The following is a 14,702-nucleotide window of genomic DNA, read 5'->3' on the forward strand; positions in this document are numbered from 1 at the left end:
TGAGGCAGGGGTGGGGGCGAGGGCGGGGGCGGGGGCTGGGTGGGGGGGGCATAAAACTGACAGACCTAAAAGATTGCCACTGCTGACTGACAGACGCGCAGATAGACAGATATGGTGCGAGGGCAGACATGCATGAACATGAACATGAAAACCAGAACTGGGTCAAATAAAATTTGCAAATTATTCTAGCATTTGTTTTACCTCATTTCAGATTATTTTTGTAAATGTATATTAGTTTGGGATGGTGATGGTGGGGTAGTAGGGTGAACTGCTATAGTAGTGAGACGAGAGTAAAGGTTGTTTGTAAATGTTATCGTTCATAAGATTGGATTGATGAGATGTGCATTAATAATTATTACAGTTAATTGGCTAAATGCGCGTGTTAATGTATTTGAACTTCATCTATTGAGGTGATCATTAATGCAAAGCAACTAATAAAGACAGCAGGCGGACACATCTTGAATTGTCCTTAGAGTGTTTTTTTTTTTAAAGAAGTTGTCTTGGAATCAAACAATTTTGCAAGACTTGCAAAAAGGAATTGTTGGAGAAGTGAGCACATTGCCACTGAATACATTAACATTTGTTGCAACCTGCTTGGAATACTTGGAATAGTTTATTATGGGTGGCATTGGCCAGAAAGGATTATACAAGGAGTGCTAGAAAGTTAACAGTCAACAGAAAGTTAACAGTCATAAGTAAGTATTTGAAAGTTGCTTCAGTTAATTTTCTGTGGTTGACAACTACTTAAATGCACAGTATGCACAAATACTATTTCATCCAGGTTTAAATCTCTGTGATTTCATTGTAATTGGTATGTGGTGTAACTCAAGTGGCCTGATGACTTGGATGGCTTCCCAAGGTCTAGACTCATTCACCAAGGATAAATATGGGTGGATAGTGGTGCAGTGGTGTAATTCAGTGTCATTGCTGCAAACTGCACTAAACTCAAGCCAAGCCAACCCACCCACCTCCGCAGCCACATTTTCTATGCATCATGAGGCCGTACCATGAAAAGCCACACCCACAGTGGTGCTGCCAGGAAGACCCACCCTGCCTGCCTACGTGGGCCTCTGATTTGAGGGAATGCCTGAACCCACAGTACTGACTGACTCACTGTATCCCAGAACTTCTCTGGAAACCACAGAGCATGAAGACACAAGCATAGGCCCCACAGACGGAGAACAGACAAGGATACATCTGCCACATTGTAAGACTCCGTTGAAATAAATCTGAATGGAAAGGATAGTGGAAAGATTTTAGGTTTCAATCAATTTTACGTTTCTTAACATCATGTTTTGATCACCCAATTACTTTGGTCTTGACATACAATAACATTTGACAGCTGTAGGAGTTGAAGTCTTATTTAGTTTCACCAACCTCCTGACTTCTTATGATAAGGATCAGGACTCAGAATTGATCACAGACTTATTGCTTGTGGGCCTACAAAAGAACTCGCTGTTCGTATCCCTCCACTGGCTCCCAGTTGCTGCCCGCATGAAGTTTAAGTCCTTGATGCTCGCCTACAAAGCAGCAACCAAAACGACTCATACCTACCTGAACTCCCTCATCCAGGTCTACGCTCCCTCCCGCCCACTACGCTCTGCCAAGGAACGGCACCTGGTGCTGCCACCACATCAAGGCCCTAAGCCTCTAGCCAGACTCTTCTCTTCTGTGGTTCCTCGGTGGTGGAACGAGTTACCAAACTCCATTCGATCCGCAGAGTCCCTCTCAATCTTTAAGAAAAGGCTAAAGACCCAGCTCTTTAGTGAACACCTTCTCACCTGATGGACTGTGTAATCCAAAAAAAAAAAAAAAAAACTCTTTATCTGCCTCTATGCACTCTCTATACACTCTATGCACTGCCTCGTAGCACCTATGTCCTGTTGGACCAGAACTTAGCTTTATGGCACTTACTCTCGTTGTTCTCTCAAGACTACATCCTTGCTTGTGTAAAATCTCATATGTACGTCACTTTGGATAAAAGAGAAATTGTAATTGTAGTAAAATAATTTCATGAGCCTTGGTACCAGGGCAACAGATCCTGGGTTAAAGTCGATAAAGAGGCCTTGTCTTACATCACTGTCACTTTCCCAGTGGCCATGTTATGCCTGTGTACGAATGCTGCACATTTGGATGGTGCAACACAATTTTCTTCCTGAACTATTCTCGGTCTTGATGTCACAGCATTTATCCAGTAATCGACCCGCTCCCCACCTCTCTATACACACACACACACACACACACACATGCACAGACACACACTTGCACTCACACGTCCCCTGTAACGTCATTTAGAAGGCATGGGTAGGCAATGGGACTTAAGTGCATTAGATTAGAGTAAAATAAACATGATCAGACTCTACCATCTGCACTGGGATGGCATGGTTGCCTAGCACTGGGCACTGTTTGGATGGGCTGACGTCGATGCACTGAGGATAATGTGTGTGTGTGTGTGTGTGTGTGTGTGTGTGTGTGTGTGCCTATGTGTGTGTATACCCATGTGTGCAGATGGCACCATTCACATGATGATGGATTCATTTTCCAGACAAAGTCTCCAGAGTGGAGTCAATTCTCATCCCAGACTTGAATCAGCATGAGTGTGTGTGTGTGTGTGTGTGTGTGTGTGCATGTGTGTGTTTGTGCATGTGTACTATATATTGCATGTTTTTCTAACCACAAGGCTCAGTCTTGGTGGACAATTGTTAAAATGGTCACTCCCATCTCTCTGTAAGGGAGATTGTATTATGAAATTAGAAAAAAAATCTTGATTGAGCAGTTTTAGATTAGATTTGTTTTTTTCCACTCAGTGGAATAGAATGGAATATAATATAATATAATAGAATAGAATAGAATAGAATAGAATAGAATAGAATAAATCACTCTCTGATCATGTTCAGATCCCTGCTTTATTAAAGGGTCTAAAATTGTAGCTCACTATTAATTCACAACCACTCCTTTTCTTACACATACACACCCCTCTCATTACCTCTAGTGTGCGGCGTGTGGGTGAGAGTTATTGAGTCTCAAAATAGAGTCTCAGCAATAATAACAACAATATCCCGGCAACCCTTATGGTTGTGCTCCGTCAGTGAGACTGCTAATAGGGTTAATATGAAAGAGATGAATTGGCGTCTTCAGGGCACAACCTGAAATCAAAGTACGTAAGCACCTCCATCAAACATGGGGGAATGTGTGTTTCTCTGCATGTGCGTGCGTCTGTGTGTGTGTGTGTGTGTGTGTGAGAGAGAGACAGAGAGAGAGAGAGAGAGAGAGAGAGAGAGAGAGAGAGAACTGCAGGCTTTATGAGTGGACCAACTTGGCATTCACCTCAGCACACACTCCATTCCAAATTGTCAGCCTTGGAAACAGCCCAGGCAAACTAACATAGTGAAGACGTCATAACGGGGTTAGCTGTCGCACAAATGGAAAGCAGACATGACAGAAATGGTCAGTTTAATCATTGCTGTGTCAAGAGGCACCGTGTTTGGAAGGAGGGAGAACCAAAGGTTGTGTGCTATTCAGATTATGTACGCATTTGTCTTTTTTTTTTTTTATTAGGGCCAAGGAAAACAATCTACAGCGTCTGCATGGTGACTTTAGCACAGTGTTACTGTTCCATAGCATCGTTTGACTTTTAATTACGGTTAAGAAATGTTTCTAAATAGATTTTTTTAATGTTACCCAAACAGTATCACCACAGTGGGCAGTTTCATACAGCACCTGCCGTGTTTCAACAGAGGGTCTTCAGTTCAGCTCAGATGTGTGTGTGTGTGTGTGTGTGTGTGTGTGTGTGTGTGTGCATTGGGGGGCATGGGGGGGGGGTGTCACCAGGAGTTCATTAATCAAGGCAGGGTTTGTTCTAACAAGGTGGGCAAAGCTCACAATCTATAAACCTACAGTACAGACAGAGCCATATTACTGAAGCAGAAAATGGACTTGTTGATTGCAGCTTGGCCACCATGAATCTGGCCGAAAATTCACTCTACGGAGAAAACAGTGGGACTTTTTTTCATCACGGAGCAGGGAAGCGAGGGATCAGGAACATACAGTACTTTGGTTCATTGATTTTTATTTAACCTTTATTCATCCAGGGTCGGTCGGCTGCACGCTTGCTCATTTCCACCAATGTCCTGCCACACATTCACACCTGGGAGCTTCCCAGTATGACCACAGTCTTCCACTGTTGGCCAGTGCAGCAGGTGGGGGTTAAAATAACAATCTGTGACATTTTCATATAAATAAATGTCGGTTTTGCTGCTCTCCATCACTGACCGATATAACACAATAAGTGCCTATATCCAGTTCATGAAAGCTTTTACATTCGCTGTTCTAAACAGGTAGGTTGGATAAGGTAGGATAAGATTCATTCAATTGGTTAAAACTGCAGTTTAAAGTTTGCCAGATGAAGCATACAGGCCTCAGGTTTTACATCAGAAAAGCTGGGTTGGAGTGCTGCCCCACTGACCCCCTTTACACAACACATGCCCCAGCTGGTCTGTCACTCAACATTAATGGGCATGCACCACAAATACACACACATACATGCGTGCACACACACACATACACACATGCACACACTTATAAGCATGTGCAGGCACTGACTCAAACAGGTACGTACACTCACATAGTTCCAAATTTTGTGGAATCTATATAACTGACCAACTTCTTATCAATTCAGTTCACCAGTCTTTTGCTTAAATCACTGAACAAAAACTCAAGCCCTCTATGGCTGAGACACAACTGACTCCTCCTCAAGGCTGTGTCATAGAGTCATATATCAGCACTCACACATGGTGTAACACGTGTGTGAGGCATGAAAAAGAGACAGGGGAGACAGAGAGAGTGAGACCCTCCTTTGGTTCAGACTGCTGTGTTGAACCTTGGTCCTCTGCTTCATCGGCCTGTAAGAGTTAAGCAACCCTGTGCCCTGTGGCCTTGTTGGGACCACAGAGTGCAAACAGTTGCAAACCTGACCCACTGATAGGCCTACTAATACCAATGCACTCAGAGAGAATTATGACAGTGTATGTGTGTGTGAGAGGGAGATATTTTGCAAGATATCCGCTCTGCTCAAACCATAAAATATAGTTATTTGATTATGATGACAATGCTGAGGCAGAACAGGAAGGGGAAGGAGAAAGAGGGGGGGATCATCACTCTTTTGATACAATCTTGCCTAACATTAAACTCCAAAAATAGAATCTGTTTCACACACACTCTTTCAGAGAGCAGAAACCTTGAAGGCCACACACTTGGACAGAGGATGCAGCTGCTGTATAACTCTTGTCTCTTAGCTTTGTTCTGCTAAACTTACCACATGTCCTCTCCACCCATCTGCCTGCCTGCCTGCCTGGCGGCCAGGACACAGTAAATGATATGTGATTAAACACAAAGTGGTAAATGGAGCAGAAATACAAACACTGCAATCTGCCCATTTATCCTGGGAACGCTGTCCCACCTCCGTGAAAAAGCCAGTGACCCGCACACCCTTCCATTAGGAGGCCAGTTACTCCCACACCGCACGCCTCTGTGGATGGAGGGAGTGGAGAAGAGAGAGAGAAGTTGGTGATGAAAGTGAGAGGAGAAGCGAGACGTGACAGTCCCCATGTACTTGGAAGACATTAAGAAACTCCTGCTTTGGCTGTTTACACGCCAGTAAAGAAACCAAAGAAGCAGGCATGCAAAAATGTTTGAATGCACACACACACACACACACACACACACATTCACACTAAACACACACTGTGCCCAGAGTAAAGAGGAGGCTTGTAGACCCAGACCCTGCATAAATCCATCTCATGCCTTATTTTCTATGAAAACACACACCAGACCCTATATGTTTTATAAGAGAAACACAGAATGACAGCAGCACAGTTTTACAACTCATGAATTTAAACAGATAAAGCCCCCTGGACAGAATCTCAAATCTCCAGTTCCCTTCTGAGCGTCATAAGACCTAATCTTGCTCGTGTGAAGAAGAGGGTGTGTGTGTGTGTGTGTGTGAGTGAGAGAGAGACAGACTGAGAAATAGAGGGAAACAGAAAGAGAGAGAGAAAGAGACAGGGAGAGAGAGGGGGAAGACAGAGAGTAAGAAAGAGAGACAGAGAGACGGAGAAAGAGATAATCTCTCAGTTTGTCTGGAAAACACAACCCGTGGATGTCAGGGCAGAGGTAGCTGTGCTCGTCCCTGTTTCCATGGCGACCCCAATGTGCCGTCGGTGCAGTGACGCCGGTCGGGAGCGCTGCGCCGACATGAGCCGCACGTGCCAGCCAGCGCCTGGCTGACGGCACACGGCGTCGCCCAGTGCCTATTCATAGCATGTCAGTGACGCCCAGCAGAGACACAGAGGGCACTGGGCACTGGGACACCAGGAGCCCAAAACTGGGTGGGGAGCCGGGCGAGGAGCGGACCGCGCCCCTCGCCGAGGAAGAGAGCAGGTGGATGCGTGGATGGATGGAGGGATGGAGGAATGGATGCAGGGTAGGGGTCATGTCCTCCTCTCTCTGATCTTGGTCCAGACTGACAGAGTGACACCTGGCCCCTCAGCGGACACAGAGAAACACACCAACGCTCACAGAAAAGTGTGCATGTACAAACACACACACACACACACACACACGCACATGTAGGCAGGCAACATACCACAGGAACAAGTTCTATACACTTAAAAAAGCCTGAAGGAGTCTTTGGGGGTCAAAAGGTTTTTGTTTGAGGCATCTAGAGGGCTCAGTGGTCTCCAGTTCACACCATGTCCTGGAGACGTTGAAAACTTAAGTCCAGCAGAAAACATAAGCACCAGTGGCAGGAGGTACTCAGTGAGGAGGGCACTGCAGGATTCAGGGGGAGAGTGGTTTACAAGCTGCTGCTTCCTAAGAGGTCAGGATACCTGCAGTGGAGGATAAATACATGTGACCCTGCCAGCAAACCCCTTCCTGGGTTATCAGAAACTGTTATCCATGTGTTTTTGGGTTACATGTGCTTTCAACTTGTCGTATAAACAAGGTGAGGGGTTTTGTGTCCTTTAGACCCTGTAGCAATGCTGAAAGGGATGGAATCGGCATGCCTTATGGTGGAGTGCATGTATTTCTCTCTCAGGAGTGATATTGTCTCATTTATGAATGTTTTGGGGCTACACAATGCAATATGAACGGTAGGAGAAGAGTGTCTGCTGCTTGCATAGAACTGTTGATTGTGTCTGTGAGGGTTGCCAGAGCTGTAAATACTGTTCATGCTGTGTGTATGTGTGTGTGGAGTGGGTGAGGTGGGGGCGGAGGGTGGGGGGGGGTGGTTATTGGGTTGGATTGTCGTTATGTTCTCTGTTTTGTTGTGAGATGTTTTATAAAAGAACATCAAAAGTCAAATTCTCTGTCTCCTACCTTTCCTGTCTCTTTTGATTTCTTCTTACAAAGCAGAAAATGTCACGCAATTAATCTTTGTTTGCTTGAGGCAAATGTCAAAACATTTAAAAATATGTATTACTTTATGTTACTCTATTATGTCACTGTGCAATGAAAAACAGGACATCTAGGACCATTATAGTGCCAAGATGATCAAAAATCATACAACAATCAGGCAAACTTAAACAATGCTACTTATTTTGCAATTTGCCAATGTGCAAAACTGCACCATATTACAGTAACTCCTTGAGACAGTAAACAACTCGCATCATTTGATACCATCAATGTCATCTCCTAACTAGTGATGCAGTGTGACTTCATGGTTAAAATCCTGAATCTCACACTGCGGCTACCAATTGGACGTTTCATGAGATCATCCTTCTCAAATCAATAACTGTGCCACACAGACACAATGATCTTACTGAGCTTGGTGGTATAAACACTACGCCAAGTTAACCTCACACGACGCTGCCCACAATGTGGTACAGTTGGCAAAGGGGGCTGGAAACACCGAGTCAGTGCCTCCCTTTGTGAGCGATTGTTCAAGCTCAATTGGTACTTCTGTAACACGGCTTTGTCTGAGGGATCAGCAAGAAGAATGGCAGAGGCTCTGAAGCAAAGAGAGACCCATTGTGGTCATGTAGCGCCCGCTGTTAGAAGTCATTGTGGTCAGTCGACGGCCGGTGTCAAAGGCCATTGTGGCCGCTGACCAGCCAGTGTGGAGGCACAGAGAGTTGCTGAGTGAAATCGATATAGGCGGGATTAAGATAACCTTTTCATTTGTGTGTGTGTGTGTGTGTGTGTGTGTGAGCTTCTGCGTTTTGTATTTTTGTTTATGTAAGTGCATGTGTTTGTATGTGTATGCGTGTGTACATGTGTGTGTGTGTGTGTGTGTGTTTGTGTGTGGGGTGCTGTGGGGTGCTGTGGGATGCTGTGGGGTGCCGTTGGGTGGGTGGGTGGGGGGGCAACGCGCGTTTTGTTTGTAGAAATTCAGCCGACGCAGGCCTTTCACACCCCTGGGATCAGCAGTTTGCCCCCTCAGGAGAGAGATAGACAGACCGTTGGGTGAACTGTGCGGAGATCCCCATTGTGCCCCCATTGTGCCCATGTGGCCACATCAATAGTACTATAGCAGAGGCCACTGCCAATGGAAAAGTGCTGTACAAGACACTTTGGGATAAAGGTCCGGTACACCTATGTGCACCATGAAGGAGAGAGGTGACAAAGAGCCTGATGAGACTGGGCAAATGGACAGACTGCACACACAGACAGTCACATGACCTGCAGAATATCATATCTCAACAGGATGAGAAGGCAGCACTTAACTGTAACATAGCATGGAATTGGGGCATGTTTTTTTGTTGTGCATGTTTGTGTTAATAGTTCATCCTAACGGTGTCATTGCCATGGCTACAGCTTGATGTACCAACACCAGTCTGTGCTGGTGTGTGTGTATGGTGCATGGGTGTGTGTGTGTGTGTGTGTGTGTGTGTCTGTGTGTGTGTGTCCTATATGCCTGCTGGCCAAAGCCTGAGGGTGGTTGCCTAGGACTTGTGATGCACAGCAACTGAGATGTGAGCAAGCCTGGGCAGGTTGCTCTCCACTCACTTCACAGGACAATGGCTGTTTCAGATGCTTGACTGAGCAGGAGTCTTAGAGATGCTGTGAGAGGCAGAGGGCTGCAAGTAGAGGCGTTGTTCGGATTTTAGAACATTTGGGGCTCAGCCCAGAGGCCGCTACAGAGCTGAAGTAGGGACATTTTTTAACATTTCAACAGCAAAACGCCTCAATCTGGTGCAGTTTGAAGTGAACGTACGTGGGCCTAAATTAAGCAGCCTCGTAAACTTTGAACAGCACTCTGGACCGATCTACAGTGATATATTGTGTGCTGTCTGTCTTATCTGTTGCTGTCTCTCTCCTCTCTCCTCTCTCCTCTCCTTCTGGATTCTTCTCTTGCCTCCTCTTATTTCTCACCTCCGCTCATCTCTTTTCCTCTGTCCTCTTCTCCCCTCTCTTGTTCGGCTCAGGTTGTGCAAAAGATAAACAGAGACACACAGTTATTAATGAATATATAAAACTTTAAAGGCTATATGACATACAGTAGGACATCATCACTCCTCATCTGTCTCTTTACTGTCAAAGAAAACTGATTAAATCCCATCCAAATCCAATGAGTTATATTTAATCAAAGATTGTGCCTCTAAATATTCCACTGACTCATGATATTGTTATATCCTCATAGCTACTTTTGTTTGTTCGCTAGATATGGAATCTTAACTTATTTTAAGGAGCAAATGATTTCACCTCTCATCTTCTTCTGTTCTGTGCTTTTGTTAGAAAGCTGATATTTTTCCAGGAGGAAAACTCATATATGTGAACTCTATATATCTGCTGTAATTAATCTGCAAAAAACAAGATTTTTTGCTTTTTTTGCCAAGTTAAAAAAAAAGTGCGTTAACAGCATTTTGTTTCAGAAATGCTGAAGATTGATGCCAGACACCAGGCGTCCATAAGACATGCTGCTGCTTGATTAAACAAATCGAGACTGAAGAGTGAATTAGCAAATACTGCTTTTTCCTTTTTTCCTTTTCATTTTGCATATTGCCATCCTGTCCCAGCTTGGTATAGTCCATGTGAAAGTTTAATTTTGATAAGACTAAACTAAGTATAACAAAACCTTGAAAGGTAGCAGCAGTCTCTGTAAGTGGGGGACAACCGAGGCTGATGACATGATCCCTCCACCCAAAGGGACCCAAAGGAGCCCATACAAAATGATTTGCTGATGTGTTCACAAGTCTTAAGTATGAATCATGATGCCAGGTTTTGTCCTAGCCCCTGGAGATACAGTGCATGGATAAGATGGGTGCAGAATAAAGGCTACTGCAGCTTCACATCATGGCAGTGGTAGCCTGAAAGTTAGAGAAGCTGGCTTGTGACTGGAATGTTGCTGGTTCAGATACCTGTACTGGCTGGAGAAAATACATAACAGTACTGCTCTATCCTACCATTACTGCTGTTGAGATGCCCTTGAGCAAGGTATGAGCAATCATCCTTGAGCAATCATGATGTGTTCCAGTGAAGATGCTGCGGTTGTACTGGACATCTCCCAGGTATGAATGTGAAGCAGGGTTTTGCGATTAAAAAAAAGAGTGTGCTCAGCAAATCTTCCCTGGAGTATACATTTAAAAAAAAAATCTACACTAACAGTCAAAAGTTTGGACACATGCATTTTTCTTTATTTCTATTATTATTATACTATTTTTTCTTTTTTTATATAATAGTAAAGACATCAAAACTATGAAATAACACAAATTGAATCATGCAGTGACCAAAAAAGTGTTAAACAAATCAAAACTATCTTAAATTTTAGATTCTTTAAAGTAGTCGCCCTTTGCCTTGATGGAAAGGCAAAGGCTTTGGAAAGAAATTCATACATAGGCATCAACTTCACTATTTATATTTGTCTTAGAAACAAATTTCAAGCATTTAAGCATAAGCCTTTAGATCAAAATGGCTTTAAGGTGATGAAAAACATAATACATTCAATCAGGTGTGTCCACACTTTTGACTGGTAGTGTAGGCCTATATTAACAAGATTTAGCACACATGGGTCTAGGCAACTTAACTGTCTGAATAACAGACAGCAGACACATGGCAGACCATGTGGAATACAGTGACTAATAGTGTCCACCTAGACTTATCTGTGTTGAACAACACCTGTAGGCACAGCCCTCCCTGAGGGTGGCAACCCACTCTACTTCACAACAGTGTATTATTAGACTTGCATATTATCCACCCAATTAGTGTCATACATAACTGGGTGGGTAGGTGTAAGGATAACAACAATGAAGAAATACTGTCACACACATTACACATTGAGAATTGAGCAATGTAATGACAGACTGACAAGCAGGCAGGTTGGTGGACATGATTTGGGCAGCAGGGTGGTGTAGTGAGGGAGGCCGCCCTTCAACCAGAACACCTGCATTCAAGCGCCAGTGTCAGTAGCTCCCACCCTGCTGAAGTGTCCTTGAGCAAGACAGTAAATCCCTACCATCTCCAGATCAGTGAAGCATCACATTATATTATGATGAACATGTGCAACTTACACAGGTTGCCAAGCGTGTTCAGTGTAATTTACTAATTATTTCTCCTTTTCACAATGTTGACTGGTATATTACACAATATGGCCTAAGGTATGGGATATGGGTCTAAGATATGAATATAGCATTGGATACAGTGAGAAAATGCCATCACATCTTACATGCAATCAAGTGTACAGTAATCTGATGATGAAAAAGAACTATGATATTCCTATGATAAACTTTAGAGGGGTACCATAGAAATATCAAAGCAAAACTGTAAGTCCATATAGGAATATTATAGAAATATTATATCATAGGAAATAAAATTTCATAAAGTACGAAAAGGTCACCATAAATTAACTGTAGAGTACCACAGAACACTATAAGTCCCTATAGGGATATAATGGGTATTTTACCAGTCCCTATAGGAATATTATGGGCATGTTACCACCTCCCCATCCTGTGCGCGCACTGTCCGGCCTGGAGGCTGGCACTCTCTCTACTTTATGAATGGATGGGTGTGGCGCTGCTGACTGGCAATGAGGCTGTCGTCACTGCGCTCGTTGATAGGCGCTGGCGTGCTGTCGGTGAAGGCTGGTCTGGAGTGAAACATAACTGGGCTCTGCCACCGCTTGAGAGAGACAACGGGAGAGGAAAGGAGAGGAAAGGAGAGAGAGACAGAGACAGCGGAGTCACCCCCCTCCCCAGCGAGGACTAAACTTCTGGCGAGAATTTGGTGAGACATGCACCAGACGCGTCCAAGAGTTGGATAGGAATAAGGGTGCGTTGGAAAAAAAGGCAAAAGGACTTGTAATTTATTTTAGACTATTTACTTATTTTTTTTACGAAAAGAAAGGAAACTGACAAAAGAGATTAATAGAAATCAGCAGAGATAAGATAAACAGATACATTTTATGAGCATAAATTGTATAGGAGGTGATGCAAATCGTATGGAAAATGCATGGTGCAATCTGTGTGATGGAAAGTCAATATGGGATCATTATTTATGATAGAATTGTAAAGCCAGGACGAGCTGCCCCGCTGCGTAAAGACGAACAGACAGACAAAAGAAAGTCGAGGCAAGGGTCCCCTCCTCCGAAAGCTCCCTCCTTGTAGGTGTGACAGAAACAACAAAGGGACGTGGAAAAAACTCGCATCAGCACCAGTGGCGAACAACAGCCCAGACAGATCCCAAGCACAATAGCTGGGGCCTGCAAACGAGCCCATGTCTGCAGGTTTTGCAATATGCAGCAGTCTTCATGTAATTACATTCCTCCTGGCGTCTCTCGGCTGCAGTCGGGAGTGTTTTTCTGTCAGTTCGCGCAAATCACAGCCAAACAAGCGCATTTAGAAACGAAGCCGATAATTTGAGGACGTTCAAGTCCTGGGTAAAGCGGCACAACTGTTAGAACATGTGACTTCTGATTAGATGTTGTCATCCAGAGGTCTGAAGTGATCGCGTGTGTTTGTGCCTTGCAGTTCAATGGAGAGAAGCGAGAGTCGAGCGCAGCCCAGAATAAACTGAGAGGAGAAGAGAAGCGGAGAGGAGAGGAGAGGTGTGAGCTGAAAGTGGACGTCGAGAGGAGAGAAACCTGAACAGATTCCGGAGGTGGATGTCTTTTAAAGGTAAGTCAGGGAAAACAAAATCTTCTTTGTGAATTATAGCGCTCTTCGTTAGGCGTGTTAAAAGCGAAACAAGTCCACACTGCAGACTGCACGTGGATAGGGGTTGCATAACGGTTCAGCAAGTTTGGATTGTTCATTGTTTTACACTTGTCATAGCTTTAAGACAAGTTTGAGGTTGAACTTGTCTTAAAGCTTGCCTGTTCGGGCCAGTAGCTGTCTTAGTTGATAAGCCTTTTTCGGAGACACCAAGACGCGGTAAGGCATCTCAGAGGAGGTAGCCTACAGTAAGCTGTCAATTGATTGACTGGAGTGTGAATTTATAAACCATTAGACAAAATGTTTCTTTTTTGTTTGATGTTTAGATCCAAATCAGCTTTAGGGTAAACATTAAAAAACACAGGTTGCACTATCGATGTGGGTGTGTCACCTCAAGTCAACTGGGGAGAAAATCTGCACAACATTGATAAAGTCCACTGGCTGCTGTGCGTAAAGGGGCAATTTCTCTTATGAATACTTTACAGTCCAAGTCAACTTTTACTATAGATAGCCTATAGCTATTGTTTTTTTTCCTTTGAAAGTATTGAAATATTAAGTTCACATCAGCATACTCCACAAAAGATATGCAAAAGATGTCACCCTTATGGAGAAAAAAAAGCTATAGTAAGACTAATGCTATAAATGTTTGAAGAACTTAATACAAATGTGACAGCAAAACTATAACCCCATATCCCTATGCAATATTATATAAATAATAGTGATCCCCATAGAATTGTATAGGATTATATTGATACCATAAGTGATAAAACATACCATAAAATATGATAAGGTCACTATCAACTCACCATTGAGTACCACAGACATGCTCTAAGTACCTGTTGGAATATTTTTAGAATATTATAGACTTTTTTCTTTGGTTATGGGTGGCTTTTGCACATTGAGATACCCTATACGACTTTCCTTTAAGATTAATTTCTTACTGATGAAACAGTAATTCATCAGTATGTCAGTCTGTGCTTCGCGAAAGCCTAGTTTGCTTGGCTTGGCGGAAATACAGAGCGCACAATATCCCCACCAAACACCTGCTGCCTGGACGAGTGAGTGCAAGTTGAAGGCATAGCTGAGGTGTTACATCACTCAGTGACCACACAGCTTTCTTTCCCCCACTCAAAACTCCAAACAATGGCCACCGTGGCGACTGTGTATGCAAAGGGGCAAAGCATGGAAGGAAACTTGGTATCTCTGACAACAAAACACCATCCAGTATATACCCTTATCCAAAAATCCCTAATAAGTGCCTTTTTTTGTTTTTTTTGTTCCCTTCCCTTTATTTTTCCCACTCTGTGAGCCGAGAGCAGATGGTGGGTGTGGGGGGATGGTCTGACAAGAGTTGACATCAGTTCCTCTGCTCTGTCCCACTCCGTTGTGTTTTTCTATCAGCTGTGGAATTTGAGCCATTCTTCCTTGGGGTGAGGCCCGTCCCTCCGTCTGCCCCTGTTTCATGGAATAGGTTGTCTCCAGAGGAGGCTGGGAGTGTGTGTTGGTAACGGGGGCTTTCCAGTGGGGTTGCACACCAAACATTCCTGGCTGCTGGAT

The 14,702-nt window shown here is 43.9% G+C and overlaps 1 protein-coding gene across 2 annotated transcripts in view; it reads left to right on the forward strand.

The window, feature by feature from the left end:
* Positions 1-12,092: 12,092 nt before the first annotated feature.
* The window catches only part of rhobtb4 (Rho related BTB domain containing 4), a 47,159-nt gene continuing 44,549 nt past the window's right edge, over positions 12,093-14,702 (forward strand). Inside the window, exons 1-2 of one of the 2 annotated variants that reach the window (XM_078285242.1) lie at positions 12,093-12,219; positions 12,963-13,109. The gene's annotated coding sequence lies outside the window, so the exon portion shown is untranslated. Of the gene's footprint in view, positions 12,265-12,962; positions 13,110-14,702 lie in introns of both variants that reach the window. The other variant, XM_078285243.1, reaches the window with a different exon arrangement.

The sequence above is a fragment of the Centroberyx gerrardi genome, chromosome 8 (assembly GCF_048128805.1).
Source record: "Centroberyx gerrardi isolate f3 chromosome 8, fCenGer3.hap1.cur.20231027, whole genome shotgun sequence".
NCBI classification, from domain to species: Eukaryota; Metazoa; Chordata; class Actinopteri; order Beryciformes; family Berycidae; genus Centroberyx; species Centroberyx gerrardi.